Source organism: Carcharodon carcharias, chromosome 15 (assembly GCF_017639515.1).
Source record: "Carcharodon carcharias isolate sCarCar2 chromosome 15, sCarCar2.pri, whole genome shotgun sequence".
Classification (NCBI taxonomy): Eukaryota; Metazoa; Chordata; class Chondrichthyes; order Lamniformes; family Lamnidae; genus Carcharodon; species Carcharodon carcharias.
In genome coordinates this window covers 72,794,220-72,813,610 of record NC_054481.1, presented here as the reverse complement: position 1 = coordinate 72,813,610, position 19,391 = coordinate 72,794,220, and the positions used below count along the sequence as shown (strand labels likewise).

The window sequence follows — 19,391 nt, the reverse complement described above, 5'->3', positions numbered from 1 at the left end:
AGGCTGTAAAGTGCCTAGTCGGAAGATGAGGTGCTGTTCCTCCAGTTTGCGTTGAGCTTCACTGGAACAATGCAGCAAGCCAAGGACGGACATGTGGGCATGAGAGCAGGGTGGAGTGTTGAAATAGCAAGCGACAGGGAGTTCTGGGTAATGCTTGCGGACAGACCGAAGGTATTCTGCAAAGCGGTCACCCAGTCTCCTCCATCCCCACACCCTTTCCGATTTTCCCCCTCCTTTTTGTTTTTTCCAATAATTTATATAGATTTTTCATTTCCCATCTATTTCCATTATTTTTAAATGTATTTCCATCCATTGTTTTATCTCTACCTTTTAGCCTTTTTCGATTCCTTCCCCCCACCCCACCCCCACTAGGGCTATCTGTACCTTGCTCGTCCTGCTTTCTACCCTTAATTAGCACATTCCTTTAGATAATATCACCACCTTCAACATCTCTTTGTCCTTTTGTCTGTGACATCTTTTGGTTACCTCCACCTATCTATCTGGCCCTCTATCCAGCTCTTCTTGTCCCAACACCACCCACCCAACTTAAACCAGCTTATATTTCACCCCTTTTCTATTTTTCCTTAGGTTCTGTTGAAGAGTCTTGCGGACTCGAAACGTTAACTGTGTTCCTCTCCACAGATGCTGCCAGACCTGTTGAGTTTTTCCAAGTATTTTTGTTTTTGTTTTGGATTTCCAGCATCCGCAGTTTTTTGCTTTTATCTTTTTATTTGGGAAAAGATTTATTCACAGAGTGAGACATTACAGGTGTGTATCTTCTGACTCCACACAACTCTTGTGTTGTAAGCGTCTCTTTATACTCTTTGGGTATACCAACTGAACAAATGAATTAATAAGCAAATTAACTAGTTAACAACCTCTTATAGAAGCACTATAACAAAAAAACACAAACTTAACAAATTAAATTAAAAAGCACCCTGGTGGGGAGATGATGCACTCCAGCTCCTGAACTGTCTCTTTACACTCTTCTGAGTTAATCAAATCATCAAATAAAACAATAAACTAATTAACTACCCCCTTAAAGGGAAGTATCTCTTTATATGGGCTCAAGTAATCATCCAATCAATGCCCTTCACCTGTATGTAGGTAAGTTCAGTTGGTACGATTAACAAGATGGACAAAATAGAGGCAAATAGAATTCGCTCCAGAGACGTTTATACAATGTGTTTGGGGAAGGCTAACAAGGCAAGGAAATACACAATAAATGGTCAGGTACTGAGAAGTGTGGAGGAGCAGAGGGACTTTGGAGCACATGTCCACAGATCGCTCTAGCAGGACAGGTAGAGAAGGTGGTCAGGAGGGCATACAGGATACATTAAGATAAAAGCAAAATACTGCGGAAGCTGGAAATCTGAAACAAAAACAGAGAATGCTGGAAAAACTCAATAGGTCTGGCTGCATATGTGGAGAGAGAAACAGTTAATGTTTCGAGTCCATATGACTCTTTAGAACTAAAGAGAAGTAGAAATGAGATGCAATTTATACTGTTTAAGGGGGGTGGAACAGGTGAAGCAAGATAGGTCGGCAATAGATGGGGGCTAAGGAGCAATAGACAAATATGTCATACAGGATACATTCCTTTATTAGGTGAGGCATAGAATATGAGAGCAGGGAGGTTATGCTAAAACTGTATAAAGCATCAGTTAGACGACAGTTAGGGTACTATGTACAGTTCTGGTTGCATTACAGGAATGATGTGATCACACTTGAGAGGGTACAGAAGAGATTGGATAGGCTGGGAATGCTCGGCAGGTCTGGCAACATCTGTGGAAAGAGAAATAAGAGTCAACATTTCTGGTCAGTGATCTTCCATCAGATTAAAGGCTCTTTCTAATAATAGGTCGCAGACCTGAAGGATGAACTCTGCCTCTCTCTCCTCAGATGTTGCCAGAACTGCTGAGTATTTCCAGCATTTACTGTTTTTATTCTGTATTATTTTGCTTTTGGTTATACCGAGGTTGTTTGGAACAGAGGAAACTGAGGGGAGATTTATTTGAGACCTATAAAATTGAGGGGACCCATTTCCATTAGCAGAGAGGTCAGTAACTGGGAGACATGGATTTAAAGTAATTGGCAGATAGATTAAAGGGCATTTGAGAATTTTTTCCACAGAGCATGGTGGGCATCTGGAACTTATTGCTTGAAAAGATGGTAGAGGTAGAACCCCTCACTGCATTTAAAAAGCACCTTGAATTTGGACGTGAAATGCGTAACCTATATGGATCAAGAGCTGTTAGGTGGAATTAGACCTGATAGCTCTTTGTTGGCTGGCATGGACATGATGGACTGATGATGACCTCCTGTATCCAAAATCTGTCTGTTTCTTTTCATATTGCTATGTTGTGTGCACAGTGTTAAATACTTTGGTTCTGTGTCATATATCTGGAACCTATTTTACACAAAGTCTATCATTATTTATGATTAAATACTATTATACTATTATTTTTTATTGAAATATATAAGATCCTGAGGGGACTTGATAGGGTAGACACCGGGAGGATGTTTCCACTTGTTGGAGAAATTAGAACCAGGGAACAGATTTTAAGAATAATAGGCCAACTGTTTAAGACAGAGATGAGATTTCTTTTCTCCCAGAGGGTCATTAGTACGTGGAATTCTCTTCTCTAGAGAGTAGTGGAGGCTGGATAATTGAATATGTTCAAGGCAGAATTAGGCAGATTTTTGATAGACAACGGAGTCAAAGGTTATGGGAGGCAGATGGTAAAATGGAGTTGAGACCATAATCAGATCAGCCATGATCTTATTTGAATGATAGGGCAGGCTTGAAGGGCTGAATGGCCTACTCCTGCTCCCTAGTGCCATGATCCTATGTCTAATCATTCACAAAAGTACTGAGAGAGGTTGTATCTGCAGTCTTTTTCCTTTCTATTTTTGTCAGTTTCCTCCTTTTCTGAAGTAATGACTTTTGTAGATTGCTCCCGATTGCTTCATCCAAGTAGTTATCCTTTGTGTTGAGCCCAGTGAGTGTTGGCAGGTGATTTGTCAGGGTTGGGGAGCGTGGGGGAGTGGCATCAGCGCTGAACCCCATCATTTCTTTACCCAATGCTGCCCACAAACATGTAGTTTCCAGCAAGGCTTGCCGATTAGCAAGTGGAAATAGAAATCCTGGCAGATTGTTCCATTGTTGAACTCGGAAGCAATGTGGCCCAACTAAAAGCAGACTACTTGGCACTCACGCGGAATCAAATTTTGGACTTGGGTTTGTCTGGCTCAGTTACATTTTCCAATGTGCACAATTTACTTCTCGAGTTGTTTATCTGTGAATTTATAATTATAATATTTAATATTCATTGCTATATGAATGCTTTATCATGGAATAAACACCCAAGAAATGTGCTATTAAAGAAATGCTATAAGTTAAGACTGTACTTATTTCAGAAGCTTTTTTTTGTAGTTTTTATATCAGTTTTTAATGGGATACATATCAGTCACCATTTTTGTTCTGATTCTTCTGCATTCTCTGGTAACATGGTTTCTTGATCTTGAATTGAGGCTTTAAAAATCTTTCAACACATTGAAAGGGTCAAGTTGGACAATGTGTAGCTGCACTATTCATCTTTTGACTTTGATGAAGCTAAGCAGCTAGTGCTCTGATTGGGAGGCTAGTGGTCCTGTGATAATTGGCTGTTTTTTGAAGGAACATGTGTCTATTTATCAAACACGTTATGAAGGATAAGTAAGAATGTCAGAAAATAAGCATGGAGAAAGAGATTTGATAGTTTACAAAAAAAGCAGGGAAAACTGTGGGGTTTGCTATGGGAAAAATGAGGGAAGTACCAAGGTAAAAAGAAACAAAGTATAAGGATTCAGTTCTGACAACTCAATGCATTATGAGGACCTGTTCAGTGTTGCACAGTTTTAATCTCCCTTTGGGCTATGTAAAACATTGCTTTATGCCAATTGACTTCTCTATGACCAGGGGGCTAGTTTTAACTCCTTAACTACTGGATACTCCTTTGGCTGAAAGAACATCACCAATTTACATTAAAAAGCACCTTTGAGGAAAAAAGCTCCAAGGTATCTCAGGTAAATGTAATCAGGCAAAGATTGACACCGAAAGAGAAAAGAAGCTAAGGAAGCTAAGAAGAGTGAAAAGCTTGGTCAAGGAGCTATGGTGGGCCTTAGAAGATGGAAGAGACAAAGATGTTTAAGGAGGAAATCCAAGAACTAATGACCTAGATGCTGAAGTTATCGTCTCTTGGGAGTTTGGGGGGGTGGGGGGTTGGGGGGTGGGGGGTGGGGAGGTGCACAAGACTCCAGAGTTAGAGAAGTGGGCAGCCCTTGGAATTTTGTAGGTCTGGATGAGGTTATAGAAGCAGAGAGAGGCGGAGGTGATTTGAACATGACTTAAAATTTTATAATTAATGCGTTGAAATAAAGCAGGGCTTGGTTTAGGGATATGTCAGCAAAGTTTTGGATGAGCTGAAGTTTATTAAAGGTGGAAAATGGGAGGCCGGTCAGATAGTCAAGTCTGGAAGTGCCTTGTGAAATAATCTTACTGGCATTGTTCCCAATGGTTTAGAGGTTACAGTGCGTGGAGCTGGTGAGGTTGGCCAGGAGAGCATTGTAGTCATTGTGTGTCAAGATTTCAAAGGCATGGATGAGAGTTTCAATAACAAAGGGCTGAGGTAAATGGTTTTATGGAGGTGGTCATTGTGATGTATAGGCTATGGGCTTGGAAATTCAGCTCAGCATCTGGCTTGATCTGAGAAAATAGTTAGGGAAGTGAATGGAATTGTTGAAGAGGGTACAGATTTGGCCCACAAAAGTAATGGCTTTGATCTTCCTACTGTTGAACTGGAAGAAATTGCAACACAACAGTCAGTGGGCAGTGGAGAAACAGTCCAACAGCACAGAGGCAGTAGTGGAATGAAAGGCTGTGGGTCCTAGGTCAATTGGAAATTTTTATGTTTAAGATAGATTTTTACCTGGTAGCTGTTATGAAGAAAAGATGAGTAAGATCAGCTATGATTTAGAAGTCCTGAGTGGATGAATGGCTTATTCCTGTTGCTGTAAAAGCTGCCCAAAATCATGGGGCCAATAAACAGCACCATGAAAGATGAGGAAGAGATGGAGGAGCCATGGACAGATTCTTGCAGTGAGTCACTGGGTGGGGGGCACGCGGTGGTGATGGCACGACAGGTAATGGTGTGAGGGTGGCAGATAAAGCCAATTCCTGCAATGCTGTTGCTGATCCAGGAGGAAAGAGTTGAACCAAGTGAGCAATCCTATCAAGGTAGTCAATGGATTGGACTCAAAGGAAAAGAATGGTGTATTTGACCATGTCAAAGACTGTAGAGAGAGTGAGGATGAGGAGTGGTAAAATGCTATGATTACACACAACAGATGCTATTTGTGACTTTAATTAAGGCTGTTTCTCTGCTGTGGCAAGGTGCAAAATTGATTGGAGAGACTTAAACATGGGCACAGGATTTTTGAGGTAACAACAGCTTCAAGGATTTTGGAGAGGTAAGCAAACTTGGGATCGGTCATAGTTGCAAGGGCAGATGGGCTGGGGGAACTGAGATATGAGAGCAGTGGTTTTGAAAGAGAGAGAACAATGTCCGAGGAGAAGAAGCATTCAAGAAGACAAATACGACCAACAGATGCGTGAAACCTAATCGCACAGGTTATTGCAATTTTGGATTAGAACTTAAGATAACATAAGGAAGATTTTCACCCAAAACCCTAGGCTCTGCAGAACCTTTGAGGTGACCAAGATGGGGTTTTAAACACTGGTTTAGTGCAGGGCGCCAGATTGATAAGGAGTTGAAGCAAACGCTAGGAACAGCCATCGCACCCAGAGGCTTAGTAAGAGGCTGATCGCCTCTTAAAATGTCTGCTAGTGCTCATTGAAGAGGCTGAATGGTATTTTGGTGGCCAGCACCTTAGCTGACACCCTATCCTAACAGCAACCAGCATTTGGGAGGAAATATAGCATTGGTGGCAGTTTCAAGCGCTACTTAAAGGGATACTTGCTGGTATCAGAGCTGTGGAGTGCACCTCTGAGACTTCTGAAACACGTTGTCAAGACTTCACCAATGCTGTATCAACGCTGGAATTCTCTAGGATTTTACCTTTTTTAAAAAACAGTTAAGTGTTGTGCTATCCCCCCTGGTAGGGGGGTCACTGGGAGAAAGGGTGTGCTGGCACATTGGAAACTTGCTCTTCCCTCCCTGTGGATACAGGACATCCCACCTCCTCCACCAGGACCTCAGTGCCACATTGAAGAACCTGTGCAACCTCTCCCTGGATCCCTGAGCCATCCTGCAACGTGCCGCTGTGTGACAGCCAGAACACTCCACACCTTCAGAAGTGGGTGCAAGTAGCCCACATATACTGGTATGTTTAAAAAAAAATGCATCCAGTCAGTGCTGAGAGCTGAACCTGCACCTTTTACTTTAGCACCTACAAGCAAATTCACATTATGATAATCAGCAATTATGATGAAAATTGTGTGCTAAATTCAGACTTTCTAACAGACTAATCTTAATAGAGCTGCAGCCATTTAGAGTTTGTCTCACTCTTTGGCCCTTTTGGTAGTGACTTGGGCTCGCTTCATGTCTTCTCTGTCTGGAATTGAACTAATTTCAAATTTTTCCTGCTCCACTGAGATAAAGGCTGACTCGTGGAACTTATTTCCTGTTCTGAGGGTGGCAGAGTAATCATTCAGAGAAACATTCTTGGGCAGTGACTAACACAGATACAATCTGAGAGCTCTGACTGAGGGGGTTTGGGGGGGGGGTGGTGGGGTGGGGTGGATATCCCATCTATCAATGACTGGAGGCAAGAACATGCAGTTAGAAGATTGGTAGAGTCATGAGATTTTTATAAATTCTGCTCTTCTCATTTGACGTTGTCCGGCTGGTTTGAATGACATCCAGTTGGAAGCGAATACAGAACTGAGTCTTGGTTTGGGAACTTTACTGTGAATTGTAAAGACTCGGCAAAAAGAACCTCCAGCCACATCTGATGATTAACTTATGGCAAGTTTTTCTGTACATTTTAGAAGCTAGTGATTCTCTGGCACTGAAACTTGGCTATAAAACAAAGTCAGTGAGTGGGTTAAATTTGATTCATGTTTAACCTTTAGTGATTAGCCATCAAGTGAGACTTTGTTAGGCAGGTTGTCTGTGCCCAACAGTGGTTTTGATAGTTGGGCTTACTTGATAGACCAGATTCCTGCCTGGATGTTGTGTAACAATAGAGTCAAATCATCACATCATCAGTTTGGAATGGGGCCTGAGCAGTAAATTGCAGAGAAATGTGAGCTGAACACAAGGGCCATACAGCCAGGGACTTCAACACAGGCAGCATTCTTAATGGGTTTATGCAGTTTGTGTCATTGTAATAATGTAAGTAAAATCTCATTCAGGCTGCTGCTGTTTATAGAATCTGGGCAAAAACAAATTATCAACTTCAAATTATGTATTTTTTTCATTTGAAACAGAAATAAACATTATTGCGCCTAAAGTCAAGGAGGTTTTTTTAATCATGCAGAAACTTTTTTTGTAAACCTGATGTTATAATAATGAGCTGATTCTGAAGGTGTCAATGCTAAAGCTTGCATTTAAAAGATTGTTTTATCGGATAGCTGTGTGATATAGGTATTGCATACTGTGTTGAGCTCCAGAGTCATACTGGAGATTAACTGAAGAATTGCCGTCAATGGCAAGGTTAATTCTTGAGTAGTGACATTGTTTGTCTTTTTCTGTTACTTGTAAACCTGATTAGGTTTATCTCGGCACTTTCAATTTCACAGGCTTTTCATATATTCAGATCAGAAGCAAATATAATGTTTATGATCCTAGCAATGTTGTACACTGCTTCAGTTGCATATCAAAATAGAATTATCTTTTCCTCAGCAGCAGTAAGTAACCTATTATAGCATCCAAATAGAGATAGCCATGAATTATGCACTAAAGCAGAAGGACAAGGTGTCAAGTTATGAGTTTTGCTTTCCCTGAGGGTAAGAGACTGCTGGAATGCAAGCCACTGATGAATAGAAGCACAGACAGTAATGGTAAATTGAGGTCAAGCCTAGTGGAAATTCAATATCTAACATCAATACTCCAAGAGCAAATATTATTGAAAACATGGAGCTTCACCTTCATATAAGTGGCACAGAGTCTAGAATAAACACATGATCATTAAATGCAGATTGAGGAAGGGTCTTGAATCCAAGAGAGCCATTAGATTGTGAGTTAGATCTGTAATCTCCATTTTCCATTGATTTTTAATATTTAAACCATGGCTACTGAGGTGAGAGACTGGTCCTAGAAATAGGGCAACAGGAAAATAAAGTACTACAGATGCTGGAAAACTGAAATAAAAAGCAGAAAATGCTGGAAATACTCGATAGGGCTAAAAGGTTGGGCAGCTAAACAAACCCAAATAGATCTGCACTGGGACATGAGGCATCCATAGAATGATGTAACATGCCAGAGAGTGGGCTTCATGATTTTCTAGTGCTGCACTGGAGCCTTTGGTCACCGAGATGTAAAGGAAGAGAGATGTTGTTTATATGCATGGAGCTGGACAGTGCTCTCAAAAAGCTCTCAGAAGGCAGTGGGACCAGATAACTATAGTGGTCAATGCTGAGAGTCTAGTCCTGAATACCTGGCTGCGGTGCTGCAAGTTCAGTGACCTCACACAAGTGGTCAAGATTCATGAGCAGTTCACCTGACTCTGGTACCAGTAAATGCAACTTCAATTCCCCTTCCAGCAACAGTTGCGCGCCTTATTTTCCCTTAATTATTGAGCATCACAGCTTCTTCTTGACACAATGCAAAAAGAAAACAAATATTCCAAACTAAATTTATAAATCAAACATTGGCAGATTGAATACAGAGTCAACTAATGACCCTAGTGCATTCCCGTAGTCCCGGCCTTTCATGTGTTTTTGCCTGTCCCAGTGTTCCTACGCAGTGCTACCCCAGCGCCTGCGGCATGGCTGATGGAAGCCGGCAGAATTTGAGTGGAGGATGCTGGCAGGATGTATTTGGGATGTATCCAGGCATTCAGGACTCGACTCTTAGCATTGACCACTATAGTTATCTTGTCCCACTGCCTTCATAGAGCTTTTCGGGAGCACTCTCTGGCCCCATGCATATAAACAACATCTCTGCTCCTTTAAATCTTGGTAACCCAAGCCTCCAGTGCAGCACTGGAAAATCATGAAGCCCACTCTCTGGCATGTTACAGCATTCTATGGATGCCTTGTGTCCCAGCGCAGATATATTTGCCTGGAAAAACTCAGCAGGTCTGGCAGCATCGGCGGAGAAGAAAAGAGTTTACGTTTCGAGTCCTCATGACCCTTCGACAGAACTTGAGTTCGAGTCCAAGAAAGAGTTGAAATATAAGCTGGTTTAAGGTGTGTGTGTGGGGGGGCGGAGAGAGAGAGAGAGAGAGGGAGAGGTGGAGTGGGGGTGTGGTTGTAGGGACAAACAAGCAGTGATAGAAGCAGATCATCAAAAGATGTCAACAACAATAATACAAAAGAACACATAGGTGTTAAAGTTAAAGTTGGTGATATTATCTAAACGAATGTGCTAATTAAGAATGGATGGTAGGGCACTCAAGGTATAGCTCTAGTGGGGGTGGGGAGGGCATAAAAGATGTAAAAAAACCAAAATAAATAAAATAAATAAATAAATATTTTTTTTTTCTTTTTCTCTTTTTATAATGGAAATAGGTGGGAAAAGGAAAATCTATATAATTTATTGGAGAAAAAAAAAGGAAGGGGGAAACAGAAAGGGGGTGGGGATAGGGGAGGGAGCTCATGACCTAAAGTTGTTGAATTCAATATTCAGTCCGGATGGCTGTAAAGTGCCTAGTCGGAAGATGAGGTGTTGTTCCTCCAGTTTGCGTTGGGCTTCACTGGAACAATGCAGCAAGCCAAGGACAGACATGTGGGCAAGAGAGCAGGGTGGAGTGTTAAAATGGCAAGCGACAGGGAGGTTTGGATCATTCTTGCGGACAGACCGCAGGTGTTCTGCAAAGCGGTTGCCCAGTTTACGTTTGGCCTCTCCAATGTAGAGGAGACCACATTGGGAGAACCGAATGCAATAGACTAAGTTGGGGGAAATGCAAGTGAAATGCTGCTTCACTTGAAAGGAGTGTTTGGGTCCTTGGACGGTGAGGAGAGAGGAAGTGAAGGGGCAGGTATTGCATCTTTTGCGTGGGCATGGGGTGGTGCCATAGAAGGGGGTTGAGGAGTAGGGGGTGATGGAGGAGTGGACCAGGGTGTCCCGGAGGGAGCGATCCCTACGGAATGCCGATAGGGGGGGTGAAGGGAAGATGTGTTTGGTGGTGGCATCATGCTGGAGTTGGCGGAAATGGCGGAGGATGATCCTTTGAATGCTGAGGCTGGTGGGGTGATAAGTGAGGACAAGGGGGACCCTATCATGTTTCTGGGAGGGAGGAGAAGGCGTGAGGGCGGATGCGCGGGAGATGGGCCGGACACCATTGAGGGCCCTGTCAACGACCGTGGGTGGAAAACCTCGGTTAAGGAAGAAGGAGGACATGTCAGAGGAACTGTTTTTGACGGTAGCATCATCGGAACAGATGCGACGGAGGCGAAGGAACTGAGAGAATGGGATGGAGTCCTTACAGGAAGCGGGGTGTGAGGAGCTGTAGTCGAGATAGCTGTGGGAGTCGGTGGGTTTGTAATGGATATTGGTGGACAGTCTATCACCAGAGATTGAGACAGAGTGGTCAAGGAAGGGAAGGGAAGTGTCAGAGATGGACCACGTGAAAATGATGGAGGGGTGGAGATTGGAAGCAAAATTAATAAATTTTTCCAAGTCCCGACGAGAGCATGAAGCGGCACCGAAGTAATCATCGATGTACCGGAGAAAGAGTTGTGGAAGGGGGCCAGAGTAGGACTGGAACAAGGAATGTTCCACATACCCCATAAAGAGACAGGCATAGCTGGGGCCCCTCCACCCCTCCATCATTTTCACGTGGTCCGTCTCTGACACTTCCCTTCCCTTCCTTGACCTCTCTGTCTCAATCTCTGGTGATAGACTGTCCACCAATATCCATTACAAACCCACCGACTCCCACAGCTATCTCGACTACAGCTCCTCACACCCCGCTTCCTGTAAGGACTCCATCCCGTTCTCTCAGTTCCTTCGCCTCTGTCGCATCTGTTCTGATGATGCTACCTTCAAAAACAGTTCCTCTGACATGTCCTCCTTCTTCCTTAACCGAGGTTTTCCACCCACGGTCGTTGACAGGGCCCTCAACGGTGTCCGGCCCATCTCCCGCGCATCCGCCCTCACGCCTTCTCCTCCCTCCCAGAAACATGATAGGGTCCCCCTTGTCCTCACTTATCACCCCACCAGCCTCCGCATTCAAAGGATCATCCTCCACCATTTCCGCCAACTCCAGCATGATGCCACCACCAAACACATCTTCCCTTCACCCCCCCTATCGGCATTCCGTAGGGATCGCTCCCTCCGGGATACCCTGGTCCACTCCTCCATCACCCCCTACTCCTCAACCCCCTTCTATGGCACCACCCCATGCCCACGCAAAAGATGCAACACCTGCCCCTTCACTTCCTCTCTCCTCACCGTCCAAGGACCCAAACATTCCTTTCAAGTGAAGCAGCATTTCACTTGCATTTCCCCCAACTTAGTCTACTGCATTTGTTGCTCCCAATGTGGTCTCCTCTACATTGGAGAGGCCAAACGTAAACTGGGCGACCGCTTTGCAGAACACCTGCGGTCTGTCCGCAAGAATGACCCAAACCTCCCTGTCGCTTGCCATTTTAACACTCCACCCTGCTCTCTTGCCCACATGTCTGTCCTTGGCTTGCTGCATTGTTCCAGTGAAGCCCAACGCAAACTTGAGGAACAACATCTCATCTTCCGACTAGGCACTTTACAGCCATCCGGACTGAATATTGAATTCAACAACTTTAGGTCGTGAGCTCCCTCCCCCATCCCCACCCCCTTTCTGTTTCCCCCTTCCTTTTCTTTTTTTTTCCAATAAATTATATAGATTTTCCTTTTCCCACCTATTTCCATTATAAAAAGAGAAAAAGAAAAAAAAAATATTTATTTATTTATTTTATTTATTTTGTTTTTTTTTTACATCTTTTATGCTCTCCCCACCCCCACTAGAGCTATACCTTGAGTGCCCTACCATCCATTCTTAATTAGCACATTCGTTTAGGTAATATCACCAACTTTAACTTTAACACCTATGTGTTCTTTTGTATTATTGTTGTTGACATCTTTTGATGATCTGCTTCTATCACTGCTTGTTTGACCCTACAACCACACCCCCACTCCACCTCTCTCTCTCTCTCCACCCCCAACACACACACCATAAACCAGCTTATATTTCAACTCTTTCTTGGACTCGAACTCAAGTTCTGTCGAAGGGTCATGAGGACTCGAAACGTCAACTCTTTTCTTCTCCGCCGATGCTGCCAGACCTGCTGAGTTTTTCCAGGTAATTCTGTTTTTGTTTTTGTTTTGGATTTCCAGCATCTGCAGTTTTTTTGTTTTTATAACAGATCTATTTGGGTTTGTTTAGCTGCCCAAAATTTAAACCCTGTTGAATATTTCTAGCATTTTCCATTTTTATTTCTGATGCCTGGCAGGATGACCGTGAGCAACTTGGGGCCTAGAAGGCTGACCTGTGGACTGCAGCATCTCCGGAGGGATGGTTGATGCTCAACAGCAAGGAATGTGGTAAAAAAAATACTGTCAACCTGAGAGAGCACAGCAGGTTTATGTTGCATAGAACACTGTCACTCCCCTAGGACAGTATCCTTATCCATTGATTAGGGTTTGGGTCCGTGACCTGCAAATCCCTTTGTGCGTTGTAATCTACAGTTTTGAAGGCAGCAGCCTGAGCTTCCGTTGCAATGCTCATGTCGGTTGGCTGCTGCTTGTGATGCAATGGAAGCTGCAACATCGGCCAACAGATGCTGCATCATGGTTTGATCTACAAGTGTCCTCGTGGAATTGGCCCACCACATCCAGATTGGAAAGGATGGGCTTCAAGCTTTGCACAAAGCCCCTGAGCCACTTTTGTGCTGGATTGCTCTGTGCACTTTGACTGAAGGTTTTTCAATACACCAAACATTTCGTTGTTCTATTCTAGGCTGCCTCATAAAATTACTCATCTGACTCCTCTGTAGCGGAACTCATGTGCAACCTTCTCCGGTGGCTGGTACCTGCACTTTTCCCAGTGCAAAGGTCACACGTACCTGGTGTCTCAGCATGAGCTACAGCAATGACCATCGTAATAATGGTCAGGTTGTGCAAATGCACTTGTCCACCTCTTGGTTGTGTTGCACTGCTGAAGGGGGGAGGGAAGTATGTTAATAAGTGCCGTGCAACGTGGTCATCATGATTGAATAGCTGTGTGTGCAAGCTGTGGCACAGCAGGAGCAGCTCAGGAATTTTCTAGCTAAAGACACAAAATGGTTATATCTCTTTTAATGATCTGAATCAACAGACGTTCCTAGGTGGTCAATTCTTGGGTTTTTTTTAGTTGCGAATGGAAAGTTTTTGTAGGTCGACTGTTCGACGTGAATATCACAACACATTAAACAGCAAGGTACCTGCGTGTCAGAGGAACAATGTAGGCAATCTTTGACCATGTCTGGCTGATTGATCTGTGATAAATTGCCCCTGAATGTCTGACATTGGTTTGCATCAAGACATGAGAAAACCTTTATATCAGGAACCAATACCCTGGTGCAGCTTATTTGACTGTCATCTGCCTTAATGTAGTGTATCTTTTCTGTGCAGTCCAAAGACCAGTGGTGAGGAGCTATGTTTGGGCGATTCAGCACTGTGGTGAACGGATTTAGTGCTATGGTGAGGGCCTGTTGGGGGAGGTTGGGGGGAAGTTAGTTTTGTGGTGCAGGCCTTTTCGGTGGCGGGGGTGGGTGTGGGTTCATGCTATGATGGGCCTTACTCATGTGGCTTCATAGTGAGGTGTGGGTTTTCTGAGGGTGTTAAATTGCTGAGGTGTAGTGCTAGTGAGAGGGTTTAGTTTAATTTGCTGAGGTGGGGATTCCGTTGAGGGGGATTAGGGGTTTGGCTGGGTTTTGCTGGTGGGCGCTGGGGCGGGGGGTGGGGCGGTGGTGGGGCGGTGGTGATGATGAGGCTGGCTACCGTGAGAGAGGCCAGGGAATGCCACACCTGGAGGCCGAGGTCACATCTACATCCGTGGTGATCCGGGCCCGGCTGGTTGATGCCTTTCAACATTAACCAAAGCAACAAGATCCAATGGCTAAAGGAGTTACCTCAACAAAAAATCTAGAGTGGATTCCCATTGGGCGGTTGGTATTTCCTTCATGTTTGCACTTTCCAGCAACTCCTGCAACTGACTAGTCCCCAGGCTTCCCTCTTCCCTCTGGATACCAGTCTTTGGGGCCTCCCAAAACCATGCCTGGACTACATAGAGACCAGTTCACAGAAAAAAATAGTTGGCCCATATGTGCTCTTTCTTGGAATAAGGTAGCACAAAAAAATTCAACACCAAAATACATGTCATGTGTATCCCATCCTGTCTGAAGTGCTTAGATGAATGAGCATCAAAAAACATGAGTTTTCTCACAGTTTCCAAGAGCATTCTTTTACAAGCTGAGGCACTTTATTACTAGTTGTGTCAAACAGATGTAATATTTTGCAATATTTGTTGGCCAGGTGCATTAACAACTTCCTCATCCTCCGTGATGGAGGAGCCCAACACATCAGTGCAAATGACAAACTTGAAGCATTTGCCAACATCTTCAGCCAGAGGTGCCAAGTGGATGATCCCCACTCCTGAGGCCTCCCCACCATTGCTAATGCCAGCTGAAGGCACTGGATACACCAAAGGCTATGGACCCTGACAACAAGCTGGCCATAATGCTGAAGACATATGCTTCAGAACTTGCTGCACCCCAAGTCAAGCTGTTCCCATACATGTACACCACTGGCATCTATCTGACAATGTGTAAAATTGCCCAGGATTGTCCTGTCAACTAAGCAGGCCAAATCCAATCCAGCCAATCATCATCCCTGTACCGTCAATCATCAAAGTAATGGGAGGTGCCATTGACAGTGCTATCAAGAGGCACTTACTCCGCAATAACCTGCTCACCGATATTTAGTTTGTGTTTCGCCAGGGCTGCTCAACTCCAGAACTCATTACAGCCTTAGGCCAAAAATTGATAAAAGAGCTGAATTCCAGAGATGAGATAAGAGTGACTGCATTTGACATCAAGGCAGCATTTGACTGAGTGTGGCATCAAGGAGTTTTGGCAAAACTGAATTCCATGGGAATCGGGTGAGGGGGAGAAAGTTCTTTGCTGGTTGGAGTCATACCTAGCACAAAGGAAGATGGTTGTGGTTGTTGGAGTTCAATCATCTCAGCTCCAGGACATCACTGCAGGAGTTCCTCAGGGAAGTGTCCTCAGCCCTACTATCTTCAGCCACTTCACCAATGACCCACCTTCCATCATAAGGTCAGAAGTGGGCATGTTCGTTGATTGCACAACGTTCAGCACCATTCGTGACTCCTCAGATACTGAATCAGTTCATGTCCAAGTGCAGCAGGACCTTGGAAAAATTCAGGCTTGGGCTGACAAGTGACAAGTAATATTCGAGTACACACACGTGTCAGGCAATGACCATCTCCAGCAAGAGAGAATCCAACCACTACCCCTTTGGCATTGCTGAATTCCCCACTATCAACATCCTGGGGGTTAATCAAAAACTTAACTGTGCCAGTCATTATAAATGATGTGGCTCTAAGAGTAGATCAGAGGCTGGGAATTCTGCGGTAAGTAACTCACCACCTGATTCCCCAAAGCCTGTCCACCATCTACAAGGCACAGGCCAGGAGTGCGATGGAATACTTTCCACTTGCCTGGATGAGTGGAGCTACAACACTCGAGAAACTCAACACCGTCCAGACAAAGCAGTCTGCTTGATTGGCATCTCATCCCCCACTTTCAACATTCACTCCCTCCACCACCGCCGCACAGTGACAGCAGTGCGTACCATCTACAAGATGCACTGCAGTAACTCAATGAGGCTCCTTCGACAGCACCTTCCAAACCCATGACCTGTACCATCTAGAAGGACAAGGGCAGCAGATAAATGGGAACTCCACCACCTGCAAGTTCCCCTCCAAACCACAAACCATCCTTACTTGGAAATATGTCATTGTTCCTTTACTGTCACTGGGTCAGAAACCTGAATCTCCCTAACAGCCCTATGGGTGTACCCCTCCATGCCCCCACCCCATGGCTCAAATTCCCGAACTGCTGCAGTTCAAGAATGGGACTCGCTACCAGCTTCTCGGGGGTAGTTGGGATCGAGCAACGCTGGCCTAGCCAATGAAGTCCAAATCTTATGAACAAATATTTTTTTAAAATGATATGTTATCATTTAGATTTAATGAGAAGCTGGCATTTTGACTGCATGCATCATAGACCTTTATGCCAAGTTTAATATGAGGCAACAAGTTACACTACAGTAGATTCAATAAATATAGAATTCTCTAGGATTTCTCACAGGATATTTACCACACTTCCCTAAACTACAAAATCACTTATCCTATTCGTAACTCACCTGTATGATGTATTTCACTTTGCGGTAATTATCATCTCTTCAGGATGAATGAAAGCTGACTATAAGTGCTCAATGTTTCACAGATAGAGCTCAGTGTCGGTGATGGTACAAATGGAAATCTAGTGCAGCACTTGATGTCAGCTTCATTATTTCATGATGTCTTCTCTTTCTAAATAATATAACGTGTGAACAAACATGTACGAGGGTAACAGGGTTGATAATACTGTATTTTAGAAACATGTTTGTAGGATCGTGATGTTCGCAAATTAGCGGCCCTGTTTCCCTGCATAATAATAGCAACTTTACTTTTGATGTAATTAAATGGATATAAAGCATTTTGGGTTGTCTGAAGAAAATGAAAGGTACTGCTGTTCGTGCAGTATCCATCCCATGTGGAAAATCTGATGGTTTGGGGGATTTTCGGTGTCTAATTGTTAATGGTTTTGTTTTTTTTCCTGTGATGATGCAGTGGGTGTGATGACACATCTAGGGATCTGTTATAAAATTTACATGACTCACATACAAAACACATTCATTGATTTTATTGTAACAGGCGAATGGGCTGACTGACACTGGAATTCTTCCAGGAATAGTCTACTAACTTTTTTTATTCATTCACAGGATGTGGGCATTGCTGGCAAGGCCAGCATTTATTGCCCAATGCTAATTTCCCTTGGTGAGCTGCTCTCTTAAACCGCTGCAGTCCATGTGATGTATGTACACCTACAGTGCTGTTAGGAAGGGAGTTCCAGGATTTTGACCCAGTGACAGTGAAGGAACAACGATATATTTCCAAGTCAGGATGGTGAGTGACTTGGCATAGAGACTGCAGGTGGTGATGTGCCCATGCACCTGCTGCTCTTGTCCTTCTAGGCGGTAGAGATCGCGAGTTTGGAAGGTGCTGACAAAGAAGCCTTGGTGAGTTGCTGCACTGCATCTTATAGTTGTACTCACAGTAACCACTGTGCACTGGCATTGGAGAGAGTGGGTGTTTAACATGGAGGATGGGTTGCCGCTCAGTTGAGCTGATTTGTCCTAGAATGTGCCAAGTTTCTTGAGTGTTCTTGGAGCTGCACTCATCCAGGCAAATGGGGAGTATTCCATCACAATCCTGATGTGCCCTGTAGATGGTGGACAGGCATTAGGGAGTCTGGAGGTGAGTTAGAATTCTGAACCCTTGCCCTGCTCTGGTAGTCACAGTGTTTAAGTGGCTGGTCCAGTTCAATTTCTGTTCAATGGCAATCCCCAGGCTGCTGATGGAAGGGCAGTGGCAATGCTATTGAATGTCAATGGGAAATGGTTAGATTCTTCCTTGTTGGAGCTACTTATTGCTTGACACTTGGATGGTGTGAACTATACTTGCCACTTATCAGCCCAAGTCCAGGTGCTGTCCATGTCTTGAATTATGGACACGGACTGTTTCATTATTGGTGTTGTTGTAATAGGAGCTGAACATTATACAATCATAGTGAGCATCCCATTCCTGACCTTAAGATGGAGGGAAGGTCATTGATGAAGCAGCTGATGGTAGTTGGATCTAGGACCCTAATGACTGACAATGTAATGGAGTTTCCTGATGTGTCAGCAGTCATCACAGAATTGTTACAGTGCAGAAGGAGGCCATTCAGCCCATTGTCTCTGCACTAGCTTGCCAAATGAGCAATTCACTTGGTGCCCTTCTCCCTGTAACCCTGCACCTTCTTAAAGTCTGTGCTCTCTTGTTCTTAATCCTTTCATGATTGGGAAAAGTTTCTCCCTAACTATTCTGTCCAGACCCCTCATGATTATGAGTGCGCCTATCAAATTTCCTCTCAAATCAATCAATCAGTTAATACTGTTACAAATCAAGTGCCAATTTTCTCCCAATTTTCTTTGTGTTCCTCCACTTTCCTCCTTTCATAGTGACATTGCTTCCTTATTGGACTCTGAATCTGTGGGAACCCAAACTAGCTGCTGACATGTCAGCCCAAACAATGAGTATTGACTTTTTGGCTTTGGAAGAATTCGCAACTTATTCCAGTATTGTCATCAATAGGCATGTACACCCTGGCATGGCTCACTTGACTTAGGCATCAGAACTCTGGCTGATCTCTGCGATCTGTAAATAACAGGATTCTGTAACAAGTTCAGCACTGTAACTGATATTGCAGCTGACTCAGCAAAAGTTGACAATTTGAAGTGGGGGCTTCTTGGTTTGTGTGCCTCAGTACCGGGCTGGGGGGCCGCAATTACGCACCAAATAAGTTGGGGGATAAGACTTGTTGGGAATGCCTAAACATTAATACTTTAGTTGAGAATTAACCACCCCCAATAAAATACCGTTAACACTGAAATTATCAAAGGTAGTTATGGACTTGGAAAACTTTAAAACTGCATCTCGAGCAGGAATTCTAGAAGTTTTTTTTTCATTTGTTAGACGCTCCTGCTGAGTTTCCTAATAACCCTCTAATCTCTCCGATGTCCCTACAACCAACCAGTTACCTTTGTGTTAGTGGGGTAGTTTGGTAGTAAACATTACCTCTCTGCCACACCGAGTAAAAAGTATTTGCCTTCCCAGTTTCCTTTCACCTTCCACGTACTATAACTTGGCTATTTGTTCTGTTTGAAAGCAATCTAGTGAAGCATATTGTCTACTGCAAATTAAATTTCTTCACAGTTTTAATTATAACCCTAAGTAAGACCGAGAAAAAGGCTACAACAACACCAAAATAAAATACCGCAGATGCTGGAAATCTGAACTAGACCTGGAAAGTGCTG

The 19,391-nt window shown here is 43.9% G+C and overlaps 1 protein-coding gene across 14 annotated transcripts in view; it reads left to right on the top strand.

The window, feature by feature from the left end:
• Positions 1–19,391, top strand: part of LOC121287988 (inactive rhomboid protein 1-like) — a 393,414-nt gene that overhangs the window by 153,670 nt on the left and 220,353 nt on the right. Inside the window, exon 1 of one of the 14 annotated variants that reach the window (XM_041206182.1) lies at positions 12,731–12,749. The exons of the other annotated variants lie outside the window; for them this stretch is intronic. The gene's annotated coding sequence lies outside the window, so the exon portion shown is untranslated. Of the gene's footprint in view, positions 1–12,730; positions 12,750–19,391 lie in introns of those variants that run through there. 14 annotated transcript variants of the gene reach the window in all.